The following is a 12,404-nucleotide window of genomic DNA, read 5'->3' as shown; positions in this document are numbered from 1 at the left end:
GTTCGACGATTTGTGCCAATTGATTGTATAAACGTGTTTGAGAATAATTGCAAAAATAATTCTTTTCTGATCTGCACAGCTGAAGCTCATTCACGGCACAGTAGACTGCCAGGGTACCATTGTAGATTTTAATTCACCGCGCATGTCACACTTTTTAATAACTTGATACAAGCAAATTATGGTACCACAGGGTAAAAGGCTCTATATTGCCTTTCTCAAATTAAATTAACGTTCTCACAAACCACGACCTCACAATTTCTTTGCTGTTCAGAAACACTTGAAAAATCTTCTTAGTAAATTTTCGATTTAAGAGAAAAAAACAAATTTTGCAAGTAACATAATATGTTACTTGCAAGATATTATCTTTAATAATTTACCGAAAACAAGGAAAAAAGGCAGCGCTGAGAGGTAGCCAGAAATTGACAGAAAACCGAGAACAGCTCAAAGCGAAATATTTGTATTCTTTTAATGCGTTTGTTGGGCTTCAGAAAATTATGGTATCACAAATATTTCATGTACGTCATGCAATTTATAAGTGTAACAAACATAGAAAAAGTATTCTTGGGGGCAAGTAAACATGGGGAAAAACTAAACTGATAAAAAGTAAACAAGTAAAAAAGTAACATGATAGTGAAATAAAAACCGAACTTAATAAAAAATGTGGGAAAGTCAACACGGGATTATCTCTGCTTTGTTAATGGCCAACTGAAGGCCACGAGTTGCTGATTGCCTTTGCTGAATAGTGGTAACTACACAAAGAACACCTAACTGTGAGATCTTCACAGGTCTTGATAGTATTATATAATTTGACTTCATTTTACTCCTTCTGATTATTACCTAATCATTTATTAATAGAAACATGTTCTTAGAATAAGACAACTTGTCAGCCTGATGCATTGCTTTGAGCCATAACAGCTACTTTTTGGCCCATCTCGTCAATTGTTTAGAATGCCAATATGTATCTGTCATGAGCCAAACTTTTTGTCAGCATCGGGTCGGTCTTACACAAGCAATAGAAATAAAACAAACATTACAGAGATAGAATTAAACAATTTTTCTTTTAAAACAAACCCTTTCAGTTGCAAAATTTTATGACAAAAATATCAGTTTTAGAAAACTGAAAACATGATGTAACTTTTCAAAGGTTAACTTGAAAACTTTAATACCTCTAACTTTAATATTATTTTTATTTTTATTAATACTTTAATAAACTTTAACCGCATTGAATATTTAGAGCAATGTCAATTCTTTAGCGACGCATAAACACTCACCTTTCTAAGTAGTTCGTGAGCTTCTATGTTATCTCCTGTTTCTTTACTGCAGTGTGCTGCCAACAGCTTCCAAAGAGCATGCTGCCCTTTTCGTTTGCACATGAAATGTTTGAAGAACCGAAACGCTGATTTATAGTTTTCTGTGTAGTATAAGAGGTACGCACAAAGCTCAGCTCTTTTTTGTAAAACACCTTCACTGTCATGTAAGTCACTTGTTTGTGACGTGATGATCTCCCGTAGAACATCATCACTGCCATCGTCGAGTGGTTGATTTATGGATTCACTGACTGCCTTTTTAGCCGATTCGTACTGTCCAGTAAAATAAAGTACTTTAGCTAGCAACCAATGATTTTCAAGAGAAACTGTTAGTTGCTGTAGTAACAAAGATACGTCAGAGGGAGTCGTTACTCCAGACGCTGCGGAGGAAACGAATTGTTTGATTTGTACAAGCAAGTAGCCCATAAGTACAAACAAGTGTGTGGGAACAGTGTAGACTGTATCTTGCCTTCCTTTATGGTACTTGTCAATTTGCACATCTTTCGTCTGAGAGTTTGACTTAAGATAAGCAGAGGTTCGTAAGTAAATGGCAGTTGCTAGAAGAATATTTAGGTACTTTTGATTCTCTGTTGACAAGATCCCAAGCTGCTGCATTTCTGTCCATATCTTCCATGAGTGTTTAGACTGTAATCCTAGAAACATCTTCATGTTGTTTGCTAGTAGAGTTGGATAACGGAAAATCTTGTCTTTTACCTTGACATTCAGATTATTAGGGGGTTGAAACTTGACGAAGTCGGGCACAAATGAATACTTTTCAATATCCGTTCGAAATGAATTGAGGCGTTTTTGTTGAACATCTTTCCATTTAACACAGAATTTTCATAATGTTCTCTTGCTGTAATAAACTGATCATAGATTTGGCTACTATCAAATGTCTTTCCATTAGAGAAAATGACTACTGTAGAAGAGAACATGTCTGATTTGTCTCCTGGAAATCTATCAAATTTAGCCTCAGCTTCTTGTCGATAGAGATCCATAAAGCTGTCAACTGTAAGGATCATATTGTGACCTCCTTTTTTGCCATTACCCGTCGGAATATTTCCAGAAGTTTTAGTTATTCCGTCTATTCTGTAGCCAGTTGTGATTTGCTTCATACGATTATCAAGATGCTCATTGTCTGGGAGTTCCTCGATATCAAATCCTTTGAGCGGACTCTCTCCCAGATTCCCTATCCTGAAGTAAGTGTCAACAGCTAATTTTTCAAAGTAGTCTGATTCTTTCTCCACGATGAGGGCATATTCTAAATCAGAGTAAGGAGTTGCTTCTCCTTTGGCAATTGATCCTAGCCCTATCACTGCAAATTGGCATGGCGGATATTTTCCTCCTTGTTTTAGTATTGCAACACTATCTTGGAGAACTATTCTTGATACCTTGATAAGCCCATCAGTACATGTTCCACTTGCTTGAAATAGTTTTTGACAAAATTCTTCAGCACTTTTTAAACTTCGTTCACTGAATAGCTCATCAGTGTCTAAGGCCTCGACTAAGCTGTCTAAACCAGCAAAGTTCTCTCTAGTCTCTTCTCTGTAGTTTGTCAGAAGTTGTTTGTGCTCATCGATTAACTGTTGATGCTGATCATAACTGAGAGGATGGTTTCCTTTGTACCAGCTTTTTTCTATTTCATATACAAGTCTACGTCTTGCTGGAGTTGAGTCTTGAGCGAGGCAGAAGTTAGCTAGCCCGTGAGCCTAGAAATATAAATAATTAATCGTAAAATAATAAGATTTTTGTGTTTCGTAGCCTTAGGTAGGACTAAATATTTCTTCTGATTCCAGCCAAGTTACTCTAACCACTATCAACACAGTGACATGAGATTCTAATAATTTGTATAACATTTTACAGTCATTTACGTTTGTTTATATCTATTGAAATTAATTTATTCTACTATTATTTTATTGATTTGCGTTTACTAAAAATAATAACAACTCAAAGTTATTTTATTTTTCATAAAAACCAATTAGAGGCTTGATACACTCTGATGTCACATCAACTATCTATAAATTACGTTGAAGTCTTTAAAGAATCTCAAGGGTGTCTCTGAGAATCTCTAACTTTAGCAGTACAGAAGTTATAAAAGAGTGTTTATTTTCTTAAAAAGCTGACTTACATAATTGCTACAACTAATATTTAAACCACTTTATATAACAACCAATACTACATTGCATTTTGAGCCATTAATGACAAACCGACTTAATTCCTAGCTATACAACAAATATATTAGGAAATTTCTATAACTTTTCTAACTTTATAATTTTCTATAATTCCTTTGAGCCATTATTGCATTTCAAAGTTTCCAACAAATAGCACCATATTCAGTTAGCCATAATCTAACATTAAATGTATATCTTTTTAGTGCCGGAATCGAAAATAATTGTTGGAATTGCATACAAAAATAGCGTATAATATATTTGATTGAAATTTGAACATTTCGTGAAATCGTAAATTTTCCAGTCTTATCACGCTAAACAAAGTTGTGTAAATACTCGCTGTTCCCAAACAACAAAATAATTATGCTGCAGTCTTTTACTCTATGATTCTTGGTCGCCTTGTACTCAGTCTCCTTGTATACCTTTTAAATTTTACTCTAGTTGATCTGAAATACTGTATACTTACCTGTAGATAATGTCTCCAATTGCCGGACTGCTCTGCCTTCTCTTTGTAAGTCCTAGCTAACCATTCTATGTAAAAGAACACATCCATTAGGTACTCAGTTTTTCTTCTTTCTCTACAATAATTGGAAATCATAGATGTGGAAAAAAAGATACTTCTATTAGTAAAGATTGGTCTGTGTAAGTTTTGTGTAAGTCTGAGTGAAAGGTTTTACAGATTAAAATATGTTCTTATTTAATGCTGACTCACCATCTTTGTTAGTAGTATATAGAGAGCAGATCTACACACAAAAGTGACGGATCCAGCGGGGGGATAGAAAAAGGGGGTTGTGAATTAAATTGGCTAGGGGTGTAGATTGAATCGTGTGGAGTTGAATGAGATGTTGGGGTTTGGGGGGAAATTGTGGTGTAGAGTAGGGGGTTGAATTCGAGGGGTTACGGATCCGCTCCTGGCGTAATCGGCGGATTATCTGTGGATGAGTCATCCGATTAGCGGGGGATGAGTCATCCGATTAAACGCGGATTATTGCGGGATTAGTCGGGGGAATCGTCGCGGATTAGTCGGGCGAATCGTCGCCGATTATCGGTGGAATAGTGGGGGTGAATATCTGGGACATCGAGGGCTGGATGGTTTTCCGGAGTGGATCTCGCGGATTATCGAGGAGAGCGAGAGATTATCTACCGGATGAGTGAGGGGGTTAATATCTGGGACACTGAGGGGTTGATTTTCCGGAGATTGTTATATATTTGAAACATTGAATATATATGAGAAAGTGTTTATGTACAAAGTTATTTTTTGAAGATTTGATGATTTTGTAATGTTGAAGCTCTTGAATGGTTAAGAATTTTAAGGAATTTATTTTCGGTTTTTTTTTTTGTATTTTTTTGTATGTAAGATTGAAATTTGTTGGAGAAATTAATATGTTGAATGAAAGATCAGTTTTATTACAAAATTATTCACTTTAAAAGATATATTTATATGTATTATTCATTATTTCCATCATCATTTTGTTTCAATAAAAATAAAATAGTTTATGTTTAACTTGAAATATATGAAAATATTCAAGTAGATAGGACACAATAAAGATAATATAGTATAAATGAAACATTGAATATATACATAAGAAAATGTTCATGTACAATCTTTATCAGTACTTTATAATAATTGTACATATAATTATTCTCTGTACTTTATTAACACACCTGATGATCTCTTACAGCACTTTATAATAATTGTACAAATACTTATTCTCAGTACTTTATTAACACTCCTAATGATCTCTTACAGCACTTTATAATAATTATACATATACTTATTCTCTGTACTTTATTAACACAACTGATGATCTCTTACAGCACTTTATAATAATTGTACACACACTTATTCTCTGTACTTTATTAACACTCTTGATGATCTCTTACTACACTTTATAATAATTGTACACATACTTATTATCTGTACTTTGTTAACACACCTGGTGATCTCTTACAGCACTTTATAATAATTGTACATATACTTATTCTCTGTACTTTATTAACACCCCTAATGATCTCTTACAGCACTTTATAATAATTGTACATATACTTATTCTCTGTACTTTATTAACACTCTTGATGATCTCTTACAGCACTTTATAATAATTGTACATATACTTAATATCTGTACTTTATTAACACTCTTGATGAACTCTTACAGCACTTTATAATAATTGTACATATACTTATTATCTGTACTTTAATAACACTCCTGATGATCTCTTACAGCACTTTATAATAATTGTACATATACTTATTCTCTGTACTTTATTAACAATCCTGATGATCTCTGACAGCACTTTATAATAATTGTACATATACTTATTCTCTGTACTTTATTAACACTCTTGATGATCTCTTACAGCACTTTATAATAATTGTACATATACTTATTCTCTGTACTTTATTAATACTCCTGATGTTCTCTTACAGCACTTTATAATAATTGTACACATACTTATTCTCAGTACTTTATTAACACTCCTGATGATCTTTTACAGCACTTTAGAATAATTGTACACATACTTATTCTCTGTACTTTATTAACACTCTTGATGATCTCTTACTACACTTTATAATAATTGTACACATACTTATTCTCTGTATTTTATTAACACTCTTGATGGTCTTTTACTACACTTTATAATAATTGTACACATACTTATTCTCTGTACTTTTTTACCACACCTGATGATCTCTTACAGCACTTTATAATAATTGTACATATACTTATTCTCAGTACTTTATTAACACTCTTGATGATCTCTTACAGCACTTTATAATAATTGTACATATACTTATTCTCTGTACTTTATTAACACTCCTGATGATCTCTTACAGCACTTTATAATAATTGTACATATACTTATTCTCTGTACTTTATTAACACTCCTGATGATCTCTTACAGCACTTTATAATAATTGTACACATACTTATTCTCAGTACTTTATTAACACTCCTGATCATCTCTTACTACTCTTTATAATAATTGTACATATACTTATTCTCAGTACTTTATTAACACTCCTAATGATCTCTTACAGTACTTTATAATAATTGTACATATACTTATTCTCTGTACTTTATTAACACACCTGATGATCTCTTACAGCACTTTATAATAATTGTACATATACTTATTCTCAGTACTTTATTAACACTCCTGATGATCTCTTACAGCAATTTAGAATAATTGTACACATACTTATTCTCTGTACTTTATTAACACTCTTGATGATCTCTTACTACACTTTATAATAATTGTACACATACTTATTATCTGTACTTTGTTAACACACCTGATGATCTCTTACAGCACTTTATAATAATTGTACATATACTTATTCTCTGTACTTTATTAACACTCCTGATGTTCTCTTACAGCACTTTATAATAATTGTACACATACTTATTCTCAGTACTTTATTAACACTCCTGATGATCTTTTACAGCAATTTAGAATAATTGTACATATACTTATTCTCAGTACTTTATTAACACTCCTGATGATCTCTTACAGCAATTTAGAATAATTGTACACATACTTATTCTCTGTACTTTATTAACACTCTTGATGATCTCTTACTACACTTTATAATAATTGTACACATACTTATTATCTGTACTTTGTTAACACACCTGATGATCTCTTACAGCACTTTATAATAATTGTACATATACTTATTCTCTGTACTTTATTAACACTCCTGATGTTCTCTTACAGCACTTTATAGTAATTGTACACATACTTATTCTCAGTACTTTATTAACACTCCTGATGATCTTTTACAGTACTTTAGAATAATTGTACACATACTTATTCTCTGTACTTTATTAACACTCTTGATGATCTCTTACTACACTTTAAAATAATTGTACACATACTTATTCTCTGTATTTTATTAACACTCTTGATGGTCTTTTACTACACTTTATAATAATTGTACACATACTTATTCTCAGTACTTTATTAACACTCCTGATGATCTTTTACAGCACTTTAGAATAATTGTACACATACTTATTCTCTGTACTCTATTAACACTCTTGATGATCTCTTACTACACTTTATAATAATTGTACACATACTTATTCTCTGTATTTTATTAACACTCTTGATGGTCTTTTACTACACTTTATAATAATTGTACACATACTTATTCTCTGTAATTTTTTACCACACCTGATGATCTCTTACAGCACTTTATAATAATTGTACATATACTTATTCTCAGTACTTTATTAACACTCTTGATTATCTCTTACAGCACTTTATAATAATTGTACATATACTTATTCTCAGTACTTTATTAACACTCTTGATGATCTCTTACAGCACTTTATAATAATTGTACATATACTTATTCTCAGTACTTTATTAACACTCCTGATGATCTCTTACAGCACTTTATAATAATTGTACATATACTTATTCTCAGTACTTTATTAACACTCCTGATCATCTCTTACTACACTTTATAATAATTGTACATATACTTATTCTCAGTACTTTATTAACACTCCTAATGATCTCTTACAGTACTTTATAATAATTGTACATATACTTATTCTCAGTACTTTATTAACACTCCTGATGATCTCTTACAGTACTTTATAATAATTGTACATATGCTTATTATCTGTACTTTATTAACACTCTTGATGATCTCTTACAGCACTTTATAATAATTGTACATATACTTATTCTCTGTACTTTATTAACACTCTTGATGATCTCTTACAGCACTTTATAATAATTGTACACATACTTATTCTCAGTACTTTATTAACACTCCTGATGATCTCTTACTACACTTTATAATAATTGTACACATACTTATTCTCTGTACTTTATTAACACCTGATGATCTCTTACTACACTTTATAATAATTGTACATATACTTATTCTCAGTACTTTATTAACACTCCTGATTGCACTGTGAGAGATCATCATGAGTAATCAGTATATTGAGAATTATTCCATGAAGCGGTAAAGCACCCATGGATCCTTTAATTAAATTAAACTAGTAGACTTGCTAGCATCACATTCTAACTGATATCTTCAAAATATGGAAAAGACTGTGAAGTGATATATAATACACAATCTTTCGATAAAATCATGACAAAATACTTTTGGTAAAGAGAACCCTGTTATCATTCATCAATCTTTGAGAGAATAAATGATACATACTACATTTATTCAAAACAATACATATATTCATTTTCTTTATATTCTCTTCAAAACGAATACTTACCTATATCTACCTTAGTACAATTCCTCCATCTGTCCATTGGGCCTTCTTTTTTTTTGCTCATCCCTCTATTTACTGGGCAAGAGACTGTTATGGAATGGTTAAGCCAAACCAAACAGGAGAATTCCATAGGCAAGCCTAGGAAAACACTCAGGTCGATTGCCAAGGCGCTTGTCCACACGACAGCCTGAACACAGCGACACTCAACGAACTTAATCGCGAGTAGCCGGCTAACAGAATTCTAGCTGAAGCATACAAGCCTTATGGTATCAACGCTCGATTGCCCCAAAATCTCAATCTGTATATAAGTAGGCATCAGGAGCAGGACTAAGTGATGAAAAGGAAAATTACACTGAGCAAGCTTCTTATACAGAGTATTGAAGAATAGTGGCGTATCCAACAGAATCAATGAAGCGAAAATAGTAAACAGATTTTCGCGAAATTGAATTTCGCGAAAGTGAATTTCGCGAAATTACACATTATATATATATTATATAGTCATCTTTCGCGAAATTGAATTTCGCGAAAGTGAATTTCGCGAAATTACACATTATATATATTATATAGTCAACTTTCGCGAAATTGAATTTCGCGAAAGTGAATTTCGCGAAATTGGATTTCGCGAAATTACACATTATATATATTATATAGTCAACTTTCGCGAAATTGAATTTCGCGAAAGTGAATTTCGCGAAATTGGATTTCGCGAAATTACACATTACATATATATTATATAGTCAACTTTCGCGAAATTGAATTTCGCGAAAGTGAATTTCGCGAAATTGGATTTCGCGAAATTGGATTTCGCGAAATTACACATATATATTATATAGTCAACTTTCGCGAAATTGAATTTCGCGAAAGTGAATTTCGCGAAATTGGATTTCGCGAAATTGGATTTCGCGAAATTACACATATATATTATATAGTCAACTTTCGCGAAATTGAATTTCGCGAAAGTGAATTTCGCGAAAACTGTTTAGCTGATTTTACAATTTCGTGAACATAAATTACACAAATTTAATGAACCATAACATTGCTTCTACTTACTATATAAGCAACGAGAAAGAATAAGTTTTTCATCTCATTTTATTTATAATAGTTTACAATGTGTGCTCGAGACAAAAACGTGGATAGACTCCTAACTCAGACAAATTGCATCGACACGTGTGTGGAGATATGGGGCTACTGCCCTTGGGGTAGAGAGGTAGATCCTGAAAAACAGAAGGCTTTTCGAAACAAGATCAAGCTTCAAAAGAAAGTAAGTATTACATTATAATATTTTACTAAATTATATTTTTGATTAAAGGAAACTTGAGAATATAAACTACATATTAAATATATTTCGAATTATAGGGTTTGCTTAAATGAAACAATTAAATTATACAAAGTAATTTGGAAATTATTGTAGAAATCATTGGTCATGCAGCGACAAAGAGAAGAATTATTTTGTAACTTCGATGTTACATTGACTTTAAAAGTAAGTATTACATTATATTTATTTCGTCTAATGTCGTTGTATAATGATAAAACATGTAACTAAAGATCAAATACATTCAACAAAATTCACTCCAATTGGTATGTAGGAATGTTAAAATGAGTAACAGTCTGTGAAAACAGTAATTAATATTTGTATAACTTCACTTTAAAACAAAAGGTGTTGGAATTGAAATTCAAAGTAAGACCTGACTGTGTTTTAATTTGTCTGCGTATTCTACTCTGACTATAATCATTGCAATTGTAGGATCCTGGGTATCAGCGAACTAAATATAGACCTTTTCGGAGAAGGGTTTATAAATTTGAATCTTCAGTAAGTAGCACATTACATTTATTTCTTTGTTTTAACTGAATATCCTCCTCTGTCTGTGTGTCCTAGTCTGACTATGTGATGTAACATATTTGTTTTTCTTATTGTCTGTATGTCCTACTCTAGTTGATTGCATATCCTATTCTGTCTGCATTACATCTTGCATATCATTCTATGATTCGATGAGTAATGCAATTGAAATTTACAATTTAAGTTGGAGTCCATTGTGAATGTAGAGTCTACTATCTCAACAAGGTTATAGTAAACCATCCTGACTGTAATCATTGCAATTGCAGGCTCCCGTATCTCAACAGGAAGATTCCATTCAGAAAAAGGATGGATCTTCTTCTTCAGTAAGTATTACATTATATTTGTTTTTTAGTTTGAATGAATGATCTAATCTGTCTGTATGTCTTACTTTTACTATATCTCACTAAAAATAATGTATGTTTTGATTGTAGACAGTTCATTCTCTTTCGTCAACGAAAGAAGAAGAAAATTGGGGTTGAATGATATTCAATATTCAATAGTCTTTTTTTATATTATGTTTTAGCATTTTTATATACAAAACTTTTATTCAATAATATATCCATTGATAGTAAGTTTAAATTCCTATGATATATCATCAAATAAACTATATAAAATTTAATCATAATAACATTTCCTTAACTAATTACTGTCTTGATATACAGAGTTTATAATCTTTGTTTAATTTCTCTCTGAATTCCTTCAGATTGCACGCTCCGTCAATCGTGAAAAGTTTTAATCCTGATGAAGACTTAGAGTTCATGTAAATCTCACTTCGATCCAATATCATGAGAGCTGGTGTCAACCATTGAAATGATGAGGGAATGTTATACTGTTGAGGTTCGATGATCGAACATAATGCCACACGCTCTCCCTTACGTTCAACGAAGAATTGCAACGCAATCTCACAATTGTCATTTTCTTCAAACTTATTTGCTTGTATTACTTCTAACGAAGCTGGAATATCCAAAACTTTTAGATCAATCCATTTCCATGGATCTTGCATTTCCTCGGATTTAAAAACTGTTGCAATAGGTGACGTAATTTTCTCATCTCCTTCCATATAATTTTCCTTGGATTCGAATAACCGCTTTACTACCGAACTTTTTCTTGATGATCTTCGTAATGACGCAGTTCTGTTCAATCTAGACTTGGTTGGTCTTCTACACTGTCTTTGTTTCATATTCAATTGGGGAGTTCTTTCAGAAATATTGTCGATATTCATACTATTGGAAGTTGACTCCTCAGAAACTTCAGTAACAATCAACACTAACTAATAATACTTCATCAATTTATACATTATCTTTAAAAAAGTAGTGGATCCATAACAGTGATGGATAATTTCAGAATTTATGAAGACGATGCCTTCGAGATATGCCCTTTCGTTGAAAGAGAATTATCCGGGTATCATTATATACAAGGGGCTAGTAACATCTCACAATACTCGCGAATACTACGATGTAGTATAAATATATCTTTTAAAGTGAATAATTTTGTAATAAAACTGATCTTTCATTCAACATATTAATTTCTCCAACAAATTTCAATCTTACATACAAAAAAATTCGAAAAATAAAATTCCTTAAAATTCTTAACCATTCAAGAGCTTCAACATTACAAAATCATCAATTCTTCAAAAAATAACTTTGTACATAAACACTTTCTCATATATATTCAATGTTTCAAATATATAACAATCTCCGGAAAATCAACCCCTCAGTGTCCCAGATATTAACCCCCTCACTCATCCGGTAGGTAATCTCTCGCTCTCCTCGATAATCCGCGAGATCCACTCCGGAAAACCATCCAGCCCTCGATGTCCCAGATATTCACCCCCACTATTC

At 32.0% G+C, this 12,404-nt stretch overlaps 1 long non-coding RNA gene across 1 annotated transcript; it reads left to right on the top strand.

Moving 5' to 3' along the window:
* The first annotated feature begins 9,734 nt into the window (after window positions 1-9,734).
* On the top strand, window positions 9,735-10,957 carry LOC137395002 (uncharacterized). The gene is made up of 4 exons (XR_010978426.1): window positions 9,735-9,987; window positions 10,138-10,206; window positions 10,471-10,536; window positions 10,830-10,957. It is a non-coding gene; the product is annotated as an uncharacterized lncRNA (long non-coding RNA).
* The last annotated feature ends 1,447 nt before the right edge of the window (window positions 10,958-12,404 follow it).

The sequence above is a fragment of the Watersipora subatra genome, chromosome 4, assembly GCF_963576615.1.
Source record: "Watersipora subatra chromosome 4, tzWatSuba1.1, whole genome shotgun sequence".
In the NCBI taxonomy this organism is placed as follows: domain Eukaryota; kingdom Metazoa; phylum Bryozoa; class Gymnolaemata; order Cheilostomatida; family Watersiporidae; genus Watersipora; species Watersipora subatra.
Note: the sequence above shows the minus strand (reverse complement) of the source record. Positions and strands in the feature narration are given on the sequence as shown.